The following is an 11,302-nucleotide window of genomic DNA, read 5'->3' on the forward strand; positions in this document are numbered from 1 at the left end:
TTTTGTGCCTTACCACTTAAAAACTCTCTCTCTCGTTAATAAACATGTTTTACTGTTTGATCTAAACCAGTGTGTTTGGGAAACCTCTACTTGAGATAACAAAGGCTGGTGCATAAACATTACCCTTTGTTGGAATGTCAGACTATCTATGAGCTTACACTGTCCAAGGGTCTATTGAGCAGTATAGCATGCACATTTCAGGGGACACAAGGCTGGGAGTGGGGGGTATATGGGTGTTTCCCTGTATCTATTCATGGATGGCTGGGACAGCGTTCATGTAAACATCTGGGAGTGATTTTGCAGGCTAGTGGCTGTACATGAGCAGGCCAGGAGTGGCTGGTCTGACAGTAAAGCAGCGTAAAAAGAATCCCAGGATAGAGTGTTAAGGGGACACAGCAGTTCAGGTTGTACCCTGGGGAATTTCACAGTAGGAATGAAGGATGGGAGTTGGGGGTAGGGAGGTTCTGATCCTGTGGACAGGAATCTTGGCTCCCATTCCAGGCACTGGAGTGGAGTGTCCACTAATGGGAACAGATTCTTCTGCATGCTCATACACAAGCCTGGCTCCTTCAGCCTTATTCCCCCTTCCGCCCCCGCCAACTTGTCCCTGTCCCAGTGCTGTCTCTTACCATCCCTGGCTCTTGTCCCCGTCCCAATCTGAACGCCTCAGGGGTCTCATCCCATCCCAGTCTCCTTTCCCAGCCAGTCCCAGTTCCCCTGCATCCCGGCTCCTTATCCCATTTATCTTTCTCCTCCCCTCCAAGTTTCCAGCTGTGCCAAGTCCCCCCCCCCTCCAATATTCCCCAGTCCCACTGAGTCCCAGTGTCCCTCAGTCCAAGCTCCTTGTTGTTCCCCCAGCCCAGCGCCTCAACCCAGTCTCTTTCCCTGGCCAGTCCCATCTTCCCCCTGTTGCCTGGACTGATCTGTCTCCCCGCCCTACTTCCAGACACTGGTTTCCAGTCCCAGTTTCCCATCCCAGTTCCTCATCCAACCGCAGTCTCCTCCAAAGACTGTCTCTCAGTTTGCCCCCATTTCCCTTCCCAGCTCCCAGGCTCAGTCTCCACCAGTAAGTTCCACAGGTTAACATAGCATTGCGTAAAACAAAAGCATTTCCTCTGATCCATTTAGGGGCCAGATTGTGATTAGCAGCCTCCCCCCAAACCCTCTCCACAGGCTGCACAAGGGTCACTGCTTCCACCCTGCCGCTCATGGTGGTTTGCGGTGCCCCAAAAGAGGGTAGGGAAAGAGGTGGGGCCATAATATGCTCCTCCCCTCTGCACTTGCCAAAGGATCTGTCTGGCCACATGAAGCTGGAATTGCAACATGTGAAGAATGTAACGGGATGGGGGCGGGACATTCCCCATATACCCTGGGCTGCTCAGGGAAAGATTCAGCCCCAGCAGGGTTGTACAGCTCCATGCCACCCCTGACCCAGGGCTCTGTGCCTATTGCTCATTCTAATCTTACCCTGCTGCTTTTTAGTTTGACTGGACATCCCCTGGTTCATGGGGGGGGGAAGATTGACAGCTATTGGGGGGCTGTAGATCATCCCTTTCCTGCTCTTTTAGGGCATGCCTGCCCTTCGAGCTGGGGGCGTAATTCCCAGCTCGAGGAGACACACTCATGCTAGCTCCCATCAAGCCAGCATGCTAGAAGTAGAGCGTGACCGCAGCAGCGTGATCTAAGGCGCTAGGTACAGACCGGGGGCAACTAGCCCGTCCCACCATTGCACCAGCCTGGCTACCCTCTATTGTTAGCATGCTGTCTCCGTGAGCGGGGAATCGCACCCCCAGCTGGAAGTGTAGACACGGCCTCAGTCACTGTGTCGCGTTCGCCAGTCAGCAGAGCGCATGGATACATGGCTTTTCTGGCAAGAGCTTCTCGCAAGTGCAGTAGAGCACCCTACATTACAGTCACCCCATTACAGGGCTCCCGCTCGCTTAGCTGGGCTCCGGAGCCAAAACTCACCGACACACTTCACTCTTGGATCAGTGAATGGTTCCTCCCCAAAACTAGGCACAAACCCGGCTTTGCAGGTGCAGTGGTAGCCCCCAGGGATGTTTTGACAAGTTGCAAGATCAGGACAAGTAGACGAATTCACACAGATGTCATCTGTTAAAGGAAGAAGGAATCGTGTCATTTAAAGAGAGCAACGGATAACCCTTTGCACCTTTTGTTTGACTTCTTCAGTGTCGTTTACATTCATTCATTAATCCAGTTAATCATGCAGCGAGGGAGAAAGGGTGGAGCCAGCAGAGCATGTGGCTGGGGTGGGAGAACCAAGCCAGCTGGCTGACACTTCTGAAGGCATCAGGTGAGGGAACAAATCCCCATCCCTCTCCGCCTCCCCAGAAGCCCCAAAAGGAAAAGCAGGAGGAGGTAGGGAGGTATGGATGGAGGACTGGTGTTGGGGGCAGGGAGGATCTGAGCTGGCTTCAATGAGTTTTCAACCAACATATGGGTTTCCTCGTCTGCACCAGTGAGTCCCACAGGTTAACACTACACTGGGGAAAATCAAAGCCTTCATTTTTATCCATTTGATGGTGACTGGCCCCGACATGGCACACAGGAGGCGGGATGCACACAGAAAACCTCCCCGCCAGCGGCTGCATGAGGTACATTGCTTCCTCTTGGTGGGTCACAGTCCCACAAATGGGGGTTGAGAAACAGATAGGGCCACAGTAGGCTCCTCCCCTCCGCACTTGCCCAAGGTCTCTCCGACCACATAGAGGGAAGTATGCGGGATTCCCCCAGAAGAATGTAAGGGCAAGTGGGGACCTCTACACCCTGGGTGGCTCAGCAGCTTCCTCACCCAGGGCTGTGGGCAGTTTGCACATGGCTGCTTTCCAGTTTCATTGGAGGTCCCTGACTTCATTGATGGCCAGATTAACAGGCAGGGGAAGCCAAGTCATTAAATCTCCTGGCCCTGGATCATTTCTTCCTTGGTCTCTTAGTCACATTTCCAGTTAGTAATGCTCTTTTTGATGGTGATGCATTGAGCACTTTCTTTGCAAGCTCAGCCGCATTAGAGCAAGTGACAGAACTGTCTCCCCTTTCCAGGGCTCCCCCTCACTGAGTTTGGCTCAGGGACTCAGTCACCTTTGCATTGACCTGTTGCATCAGTGAAGTCTGGGTCCCCTGAAATGGATACAAACCCAGGTTGGCAGGTACAGTAATGGCTCTGGATCGTATAGATGCACATTGCATGTTTAGGGCACGTAGACGGATCATCACACCTATTAGCTGTAAAATGAAGAAGGAACCATGGAAACAGCAATGATCATTTAATTAAAACACAGCCCTATTTAGCCACCAGTGGAGCATGTGGCTTTCTGGTGAGTGGGGAAGAAGGAGGCAGAGACAAAGATCAAGAGATCAGAAGAGAATGAAAAATATGCATAGAGACATAAGGAGGAAATGGGATGGAAAGTTCTTTGCCCGTTCAAAGCCCCCCTCCAGCTGCAGGACACTCCGAGGTTCGGAACTGGAGATTTTGTTCATGTTTCTAGGCATCAGCTTACGAGCTCTGGTGAAACATTGAGTCCCCTTGAAGCAGACGATCCGGCAAATGCCTGAAAGAGGACAAACAACCAAGGATGCTCTTACTGCACTGGGTTTTATTGCTGTTACCCTGTAGGAGGCTGCATGGCCTAGTGGATAAAGCATTAGGCTGGGAGATCAGAGTTTTATTCCTGGCTCAGTCACTGACCTGCCAGTTGACCTTGGACAAGTCCTTACCCCTCTCAGTATCCCCTTGGTCCATCTTTTCTATTTAGACTGTAAGCTCAAGGCGAGCATTGTGTCCATACAGCGCCTAGCACAGAAAGGTCCTGATACCGGTGGAGACCCCCCACCCCCAAACACTTTGGAATATAGTCTATAGATAATAAAAGCAATTTTGGGGGGCTTACAGTGGGCCAAACGCTCCTCGTGGGGAGGATGGGGACCTGTAAAACAGGAGGGTTGGTAGGACTGAATGTTTATGGGTAGATGATGGTAAACGTCAGTTTCGCCAGACACACACACAAACCCATAAAAAGAATATTTCCCTCAACAATTGAAATTGACCGGTAGGGAAAGAAAGAAAATGTTACTTGAGAATTTATTACAGTTTGATTTACTGATTTTTACTTTCTATATTGTGACTGACACTGACAATTTGTGTTTTAACAATGACAGAGCTTTGACTTTTTGAATCTCAAGGTCTGTGGTCATTAAACAAATACTGCCCGACTCCCCCCATAGTTTCCCCACAACCAAGAACATTTAAAATCAATAAAAATAAAGAACTAAAATCGAGTTGTGCTCGGCCTACAAACCCGTGTGGCTCTGTTGACTTTAGCAGAGCTATAGCAACTGTTGAGCTGACCTCTGTCGTTGAAACCCCAAGGGAGTTTTGTCTGAGCAAACCCCGAGTGAGAACACTCGGGGTTTGTCTCATTCCCAAGCCTACGCTGAGAGAGAGTGACTCACTTCTCCGATTGCCCAATGTCCCCACTGCACATTTATCAAATCGTCTCAGAAACCAGTCTCAAAGCCATTTCTTTGTAACCTGCTGCCGCAGTACACATCAACTGACCCTCTGCGCCTTTCACAGATAGCGGAGCCTCAGAAACGTGCTTTGGATGCCACCATCAGAAGCCCAGCTGCTCAGGAAAAACCCCTCTGGAGCTGGGAATGCAGGTGGAATTCTCAGAAGTTTACTTCTGTTCCCTGCACTGTAGCAGCCCCAAAGAACGGCTACTTGATACTTCCTCTTCCACACTCAGCCAGAACTAAGAAATGCAGGGGCACACGGTGAGGATTTAAAAACGAAGGGACCAAACCTTTTTGGATGAACAATATTGTCACCTGATCCTTATTTTACCCTCCCAATGGATTCAGCAGTTTACAATAGAACAACAGGTCATGCCAGGCACAGTAGAAAGATCTCACTACCGTTGGCCGAGGGCTTTTCCCAACTCTCACTGCTTTGTGTTGGAGATCCAGCACTTTGCAGCCCATTACATGAGGGTCTTTTCCTTGTGGATCCAAGATGGCTGGACGTTAGAGGAAGGAGGTTTTGGAACCTTTTTCCAGTAGGACTAGTCTGAACTAACCCACCCAGCTAGTCTGAAGATGGAATTAATGTCATTCATATAACAGGACTGAGATAAGACAGAACTGTGTATGATAGCAGGGGCCTGGACTCAATGACCCAGATGGTCCCATGTCCTAAGGAACTTTTACTAACTAAATCCACCATTTGTTATATGGCTGCTCCAAGCTGCATCATGAGTTAGGACAGCGGTTCTCAAACTTGCCAGATTACTGCACCCCTCTCGGGAGTCTGATTGGTCTTGCATACCCTCAAATTCAATTCACTTAAATGCGACTTGCTTACAAAAATCAGACATAAAAATACAGAAGTGTTATAGCATGCGATTACTGAAAAATTGCTGACTCTCTCATTGTTACCATATCATTATAAAATCAATTGGAATATAAATACCGTACTTACAGTTCAGTGGATGGTATATAGAGCAGTATAAACAAGTCATTGTCCATATGAAATTTTAGTTTGTACTGACTTCGCTAGTGCTTTTTATGTCGCCTGTGGTAAAACTAGGCAAATGTCTAGATGAGTTGATGGACCCCCTGGAAGACTCCTGCAGACCCCCAGAGGCACGTGTACCCCTGGTTGAGAACCACTGAGTTAGGATAAAGCTCTGGGGGCTAGTCTGGTCCCAGTTACACTGGTACCAATCTACAATAACGTCATTGAAGTCAACAAGAAAAATGGGGGTCTTGCAATTAAGGCCCGATCCACAAAGGTATTTAAGGGCCTAAATCCCAGATCCACAAAACCCCTCCTCAGCTGCCCCCTAACCCTGTAGATGCCTAAACTCACAGGCTAAAACTTTCTCTAGGCACCTGAGTTTCTGCCTTTGGGCACATGCCCTGTTTGCCTTGCTCTTGATGCCTATCTCACACCTAAACCCCACAAATTGGGGGATGGGGGCCCCAATCTTGTAGGCATGCTCAGAGCATGCCTCCTGGACTGGGTCCCATTCAAAACTGGGGGAGGGGGATAAGCAGTGGGGGCTCCTTGTTCATACCTTTTAGCCTGGGGTTAGCTCACTCGCCTGGATTGCGAGAGACCGAGGCTCAATTCCCCCTTGTGCCTGATGGGGGGCGGGGGGGAGAAAAAGGGATTTGAACAGAGGGGTCTCTGCCTATAAAGAGTGTGTCCTAACCTCTGTGCTACCAAAGTCTGTCATATTTAATTAGTTATACAAAGCAGAAGAGCTCAAAGAGCCATTGGAGCGGGGGACTGGACGCTGGGTCTCCCGTGTCCCAAGCAGGTGTACTAACCCCCTCACTGCAGGGTCAATCTCACTCAGTCTGTGGCCCAATGACTATCCCCAACAGAGCCAGGAGAATTAGAGGATTGGAGCACGTGTGTAGGTGAAAGATTCAAAGAGCTCAATCTATTTAGTTTAAGGAAGAGAAGGTTAAGGGGTGTCTTGATTACCATTTATAAACATCTACACAGGAACAAATATTTAATATTGGGCTTTTGAATCTAGCAGAGAAAGGTGTAACACAATCCAATGGCAGGAAGATAAATCTAGACAAATTCAGACTGGAAAGAAGACGTACATTTTTGACAGTGAGGTTAATTAACCATTAGAACAATTTACCAAGGGTCATGGTAGATTGCCCATCCCTGACGATATGAAAATCAAGATGGGATGTGTTTCTAAAAGATCTGCTCCAGAAATTAGTTTGGGGGTAGTTCTATGGTCTATGTAGAGAGGAGGTCAGATTAAATGCTCACACTAGTCCTGTCTAGCCTTGGAATCTGTGGTTTATTAACTTTATCAGTGATGATTTTATGTTTTCTTCCAGGTCATTGATGAAATGAGTGTTCATTTCAAGAGTCACAGATCTGGGCTGAATGCCCAGCAGTGAAGGGCCCTACAAAGATCCTAACACAATTATTGCAGCAGCAGCCAGTCATGGACCCTTGTGCTAGGCACTGTACAAACAGAGAAGAAAGAGAGTTTTCCTGCCCCAGAGACCTCAAGCTAAGATTTTTTTTTTTTTACCAAGCCCCCATTGGAAGAAAATAACCCAATTCCTTTCAAACTTACCCAGAAGGTGGGAGATAAGCTGCCTCATGGTGGCCGCTGCCTTCTGCGGCCAGGCAAGAAAACCACATCTACTTTATCCTGTTGTGATCTTTCTCAGAGGAAGTTTGCTGAGTGACACAGGTTTTACTGGGGCTTTTTATCACCGTGCCTTATCTCAGCTGTGTCTCTTTTTGGATGGTGTGAGGGAGCAAGGCCAGATGGCTATAGAAAAGTAGTAGGAGATAGATCTATTAGCTCCAGGCTAAACAAATCCCTGGTACCAGGATAAGTTAAATGGCAGCTGCTCCAGGTCAATTAAGAAAAGGAGGACTTGTGGCACCTTAGAGACTAACCAATTTATTTGAGCATGAGCTTTCGTGAGCTACAGCTCACTTCATCGGATGCATGCCGTGGAAACTGTAGCAGACTTTATATATACACAGAGAATATGAAAAAATACCTCCTCCCACCCCACTGTCCAGCTGGTAATAGCTTATCTAAAGTGATCATCAGGTGGGCCATTTCCTGGCATGCATCCGATGAAGTGAGCTGTAGCTCACGAAAGCTCATGCTCAAATAAATTGGTTAGTCTCTAAGGTGCCACAAGTACTCCTTTTCTTTTTGCGAATACAGACTAACACGGCTGTTACTCTGAAACAGGTCAATTAAGACACCTGGGGCCCATTAAGAGCTTTCCAGAAGGCAGGGAGGACCACGGCCAGTGCAAGGATATTTTGCGCCCTGGGTGAAACTTCCACCTTGCTTCTCTCCCCCGCCCGTCCCGCCCATCAATTCACTGAGGGGCAAATCCCAATGATTATAGCTCTAACTGCACCTGTTACCTCTTGATTATTAAAAAGATAATTCTTAATGATCAGTAATGAATACAATCATACAGTACAAGGGCAGAGGGGATATTTTATTATTGGGTTATAAATCTTTTTCTCTTATAATATAAATCATACATGCTGCTGAGAAGGAAGGTCTTGTGTGTGAGTCACGTGCCAGGGAGCGAGCAGATCCATGTTCTGTTCCCAGCTTTTCCTCAGAATTCCTGGAACACACAAATTCTCCTCCCTTGCAAGGCAACTCAGAGGAACATCTAGAAGAGCTAGCTTTTACACAGACATATCCTTGGGCCACCATGACACCCATGTGCCTCATATTCAATGGAATAGGCACATTGCCCCCCAAGAACTCCAGCAAGCAGGGATAGGGCGTGTTTAAACCATGTACTATGTGTCCTGGGGTGCAGGACAACACTAATCTGTCTGTTTATGGTTAAAGAGCACTTCAAATGCCATTGCATCTACTAACTGATGATTAGACAATACAGCACGGAGGCACTTGCTTAACTTCAACCGTGTGAGTAGCCCTGCTATGTTTAAAGTTACTCACATGCTTCAGTGCGTGATACGTAGTAAATGATCGTCCCCAGGTGTTTACAGTCTAAAGACATGATATAATAGGTGCATAGACAAACAACTGGGCAGGCTGTCCGCGGTGCGTATGGCTGTGGGATGTTTCTTTTAGAACGAAATCCAAATTAATAAATCAAGTCACTTGGCATAGCCGATCAAGAATCAACTTTGCAGTTGACAAGTCCCCTTCAGTTAATTGCTCATCTAACTTCCAGCAACTTTCCTGAAAATCTAGGCTCTTTATCTCGTAGATAAAAAACGTATTTCTCTCTCCCATCCTCTGGAAACCAAACTACTTGGTGGCTTCGTTGATATGAGTTCATTGTTTTTCATTTGACTTTCAAAACATGCTGTGCAGATATTTGAGTAACTACCTCAAAAGGTAGAAAAGGGGTGGCGAGGGAAAGGTTGTTTTTCCATACTCAACTTTCAAAATCATTTTCTTTCTTTGCGAATTGTTAACAATATTAAAGTTAGTGAAACAAGACTTTTTAAAAGATGTGATGGTCCAAGTATAAACCAACTCACTTTGTATAAACATATTAAAATACTTTATATTTACTTCTCAACCATGTAATTGGTCTTTTTGTATCTGAAATCTGAAGAATATTCCCATCTTGCATGATAAACTATAATCTAGGGCTTCTTCTGAATTGTGTACCATTGTTCGGTAATGTAACCAAGATTTTCAATGGTGAGCACAGAATCTGCATTTCAAACACAAAACACAAAAGGCCAAAATGCAATGTGATGGGATATCAAGTTATTGAAGAACCCTAAATATGCATTTACGCGCTGGCCCCCGTGCACCCCCCGGCTCCCCCCTCGCCGCGCTTGGGCTCTGCAGCTCCCGGGCCCTGAGCCTGCTCCGGGAGGGGCAGCGGCGGCTCACATGCCCGGGAGCCGCAGAACTCGCTCGCCGCCCCCACAAGCCGACGGTCTGGCTCTCCGATGCCTCTGGAAGGTGGCTTCTCCCTGCCAAGCCAGGGCACCACTTTTTGTCACCCCCCTCCAACCTCTTAGCGCCCTGGGCCACCACCTAGTTCACCTAGTGGTTGCACCAGCCCTGGGGAGAACGCTAGGTTGATTGGGATACCTGAAACCAATCAGGGGCTGGCTGAAACTAGTTACAAGCCTCCCAGTTAGTCAGGTGGGCACATGTGTCAGGAGCTGTGGGAGGAAGTTGCGCTGTTGGAGAGGCTGAGCAGTACACACCATATCAGGCACAAGGAAGGAGGCCCTGAGGTAAGGGTGAAGTGGAACTTGAGGAAGTGAGGGCTGCTGTGGGGAAGTAGCCCAGGGAATTGTACATGTCATGTTTCTAAAAAGTCAGCTGCCATAGCTGATACTATTAGGGTCCCTGGGTAGAGGGCGGGCCCGGGCTCCCCCCCTTTGCCCCTCTGATTAATCACTGAGACTGGGAGACAACAGAGACTGTGCAAGGGAGGATAGCTTCTCCTCACCTCCCTCGCTGGCTTATGATGAAAATGGCTCAGTAGACTGTGGCCCTTGTCTCCAGAGAGAGAACGGCTACGTGGAGGGTCACGGTGAGCCTCTGAGGCTAGTGAAATCTGCCAGGAAACGCGGGACTCACGGAAGCAAGGACAGAGCTTTGTCACAACAGATACACCTCCCCTACCCACGATGGCCTTTAAGCATCTCACTAATGTTTGTTATGAGGGTAAACCTACTTCCAGTGGTGCTGGAACTAGGGGTGCTGCCATGGCTCCCAGGTTGAAGCAGTAATAACAAACACCGAACACATGATTTCCATCAGCAGCACCCCCCTCCCACTATAAAAATTGTTCCAGCTCTCCCGCCTACCTCCCTGCAATCTACAGGAAGGAAAGTAACAGGAGAAACTGTTCTCCTTTTCTTTCAAGAACTGAAACTGGCTAATAATAATAGTGGGATGTGAAGGCTTTAAATAATCTCATGGATGGTTCCTGGGACCCACATGTGACATTCTATAGCTTGGGGGAGCATCCTGTAACCCCCATATTCCTCATTTTTATATAATTGTGATCTTACATATAAAGCATGCCTTGTAAGGTTTCAGGGGAGAGGTTACGATCTGCTGAAAGTCGTGTCTCTATCCATAGATGTGTATCATTAATGCATATGAAGTTATGAGAATTATGTTGTATGGTTGTCACTAAAACATGCTATAAGTTGGGGAATCCACCAGATATTTGCTCCCCAGAGTCAACAGCAAGGAAAGTAACCAACACCCGGGCGGGGTGTCAAACAACCCATCAACAGCTATTGTCCAGCAAGGGAGCTACAATTCAATGACTCACCTGCATGAGGCCCCACCAAGAGAACTGCTCAATCTTGCCTGGAGACTCAGCAATGCCCCCCAGACATGTCTGGACTTGTGCTCCCCAAGCACATGGCCTTTCTCCTTCACCCACCTATGCTGCAAGCAACAAGGACACTCTGAAGCCTCCAAATGAGGGGACTGGCCCAGATTTCAAGAGTAAAATCTGTGTACTATCAACTGCAATATCCAGTGGGGTGAGAAAACCTGCTTAATCTAGATGTTGCCCAGTCTAACAGGGTTGAGAGTTTAGACTGCATGCTTATATTTTCTTTTCTTTTCTTTTAGTAACTAACTCTGACCTTTTTGCCTATAACTTTTGCCTTTCCTGCTGGAGTAGGAAGTTGTTCTGGGGCTCGGGGCTGACTGTACAGCTTATAGAAAGGGAAACAAAGACCCTGTGCCCCATCTCGATTTCATGCCAGCCCCTTTAGGCCGCTCTAGCA

The 11,302-nt window shown here is 47.8% G+C and overlaps 1 pseudogene; it reads right to left on the reverse strand.

The window, feature by feature from the left end:
• LOC140901071 (adhesion G protein-coupled receptor E3-like) overlaps positions 1 to 10,842 on the reverse strand; it is a 37,791-nt pseudogene extending 26,949 nt beyond the window's left edge.
• Positions 10,843 to 11,302: the final 460 nt, after the last annotated feature.

This window comes from Lepidochelys kempii, chromosome 20, assembly GCF_965140265.1.
Source record: "Lepidochelys kempii isolate rLepKem1 chromosome 20, rLepKem1.hap2, whole genome shotgun sequence".
NCBI classification, from domain to species: domain Eukaryota; kingdom Metazoa; phylum Chordata; order Testudines; family Cheloniidae; genus Lepidochelys; species Lepidochelys kempii.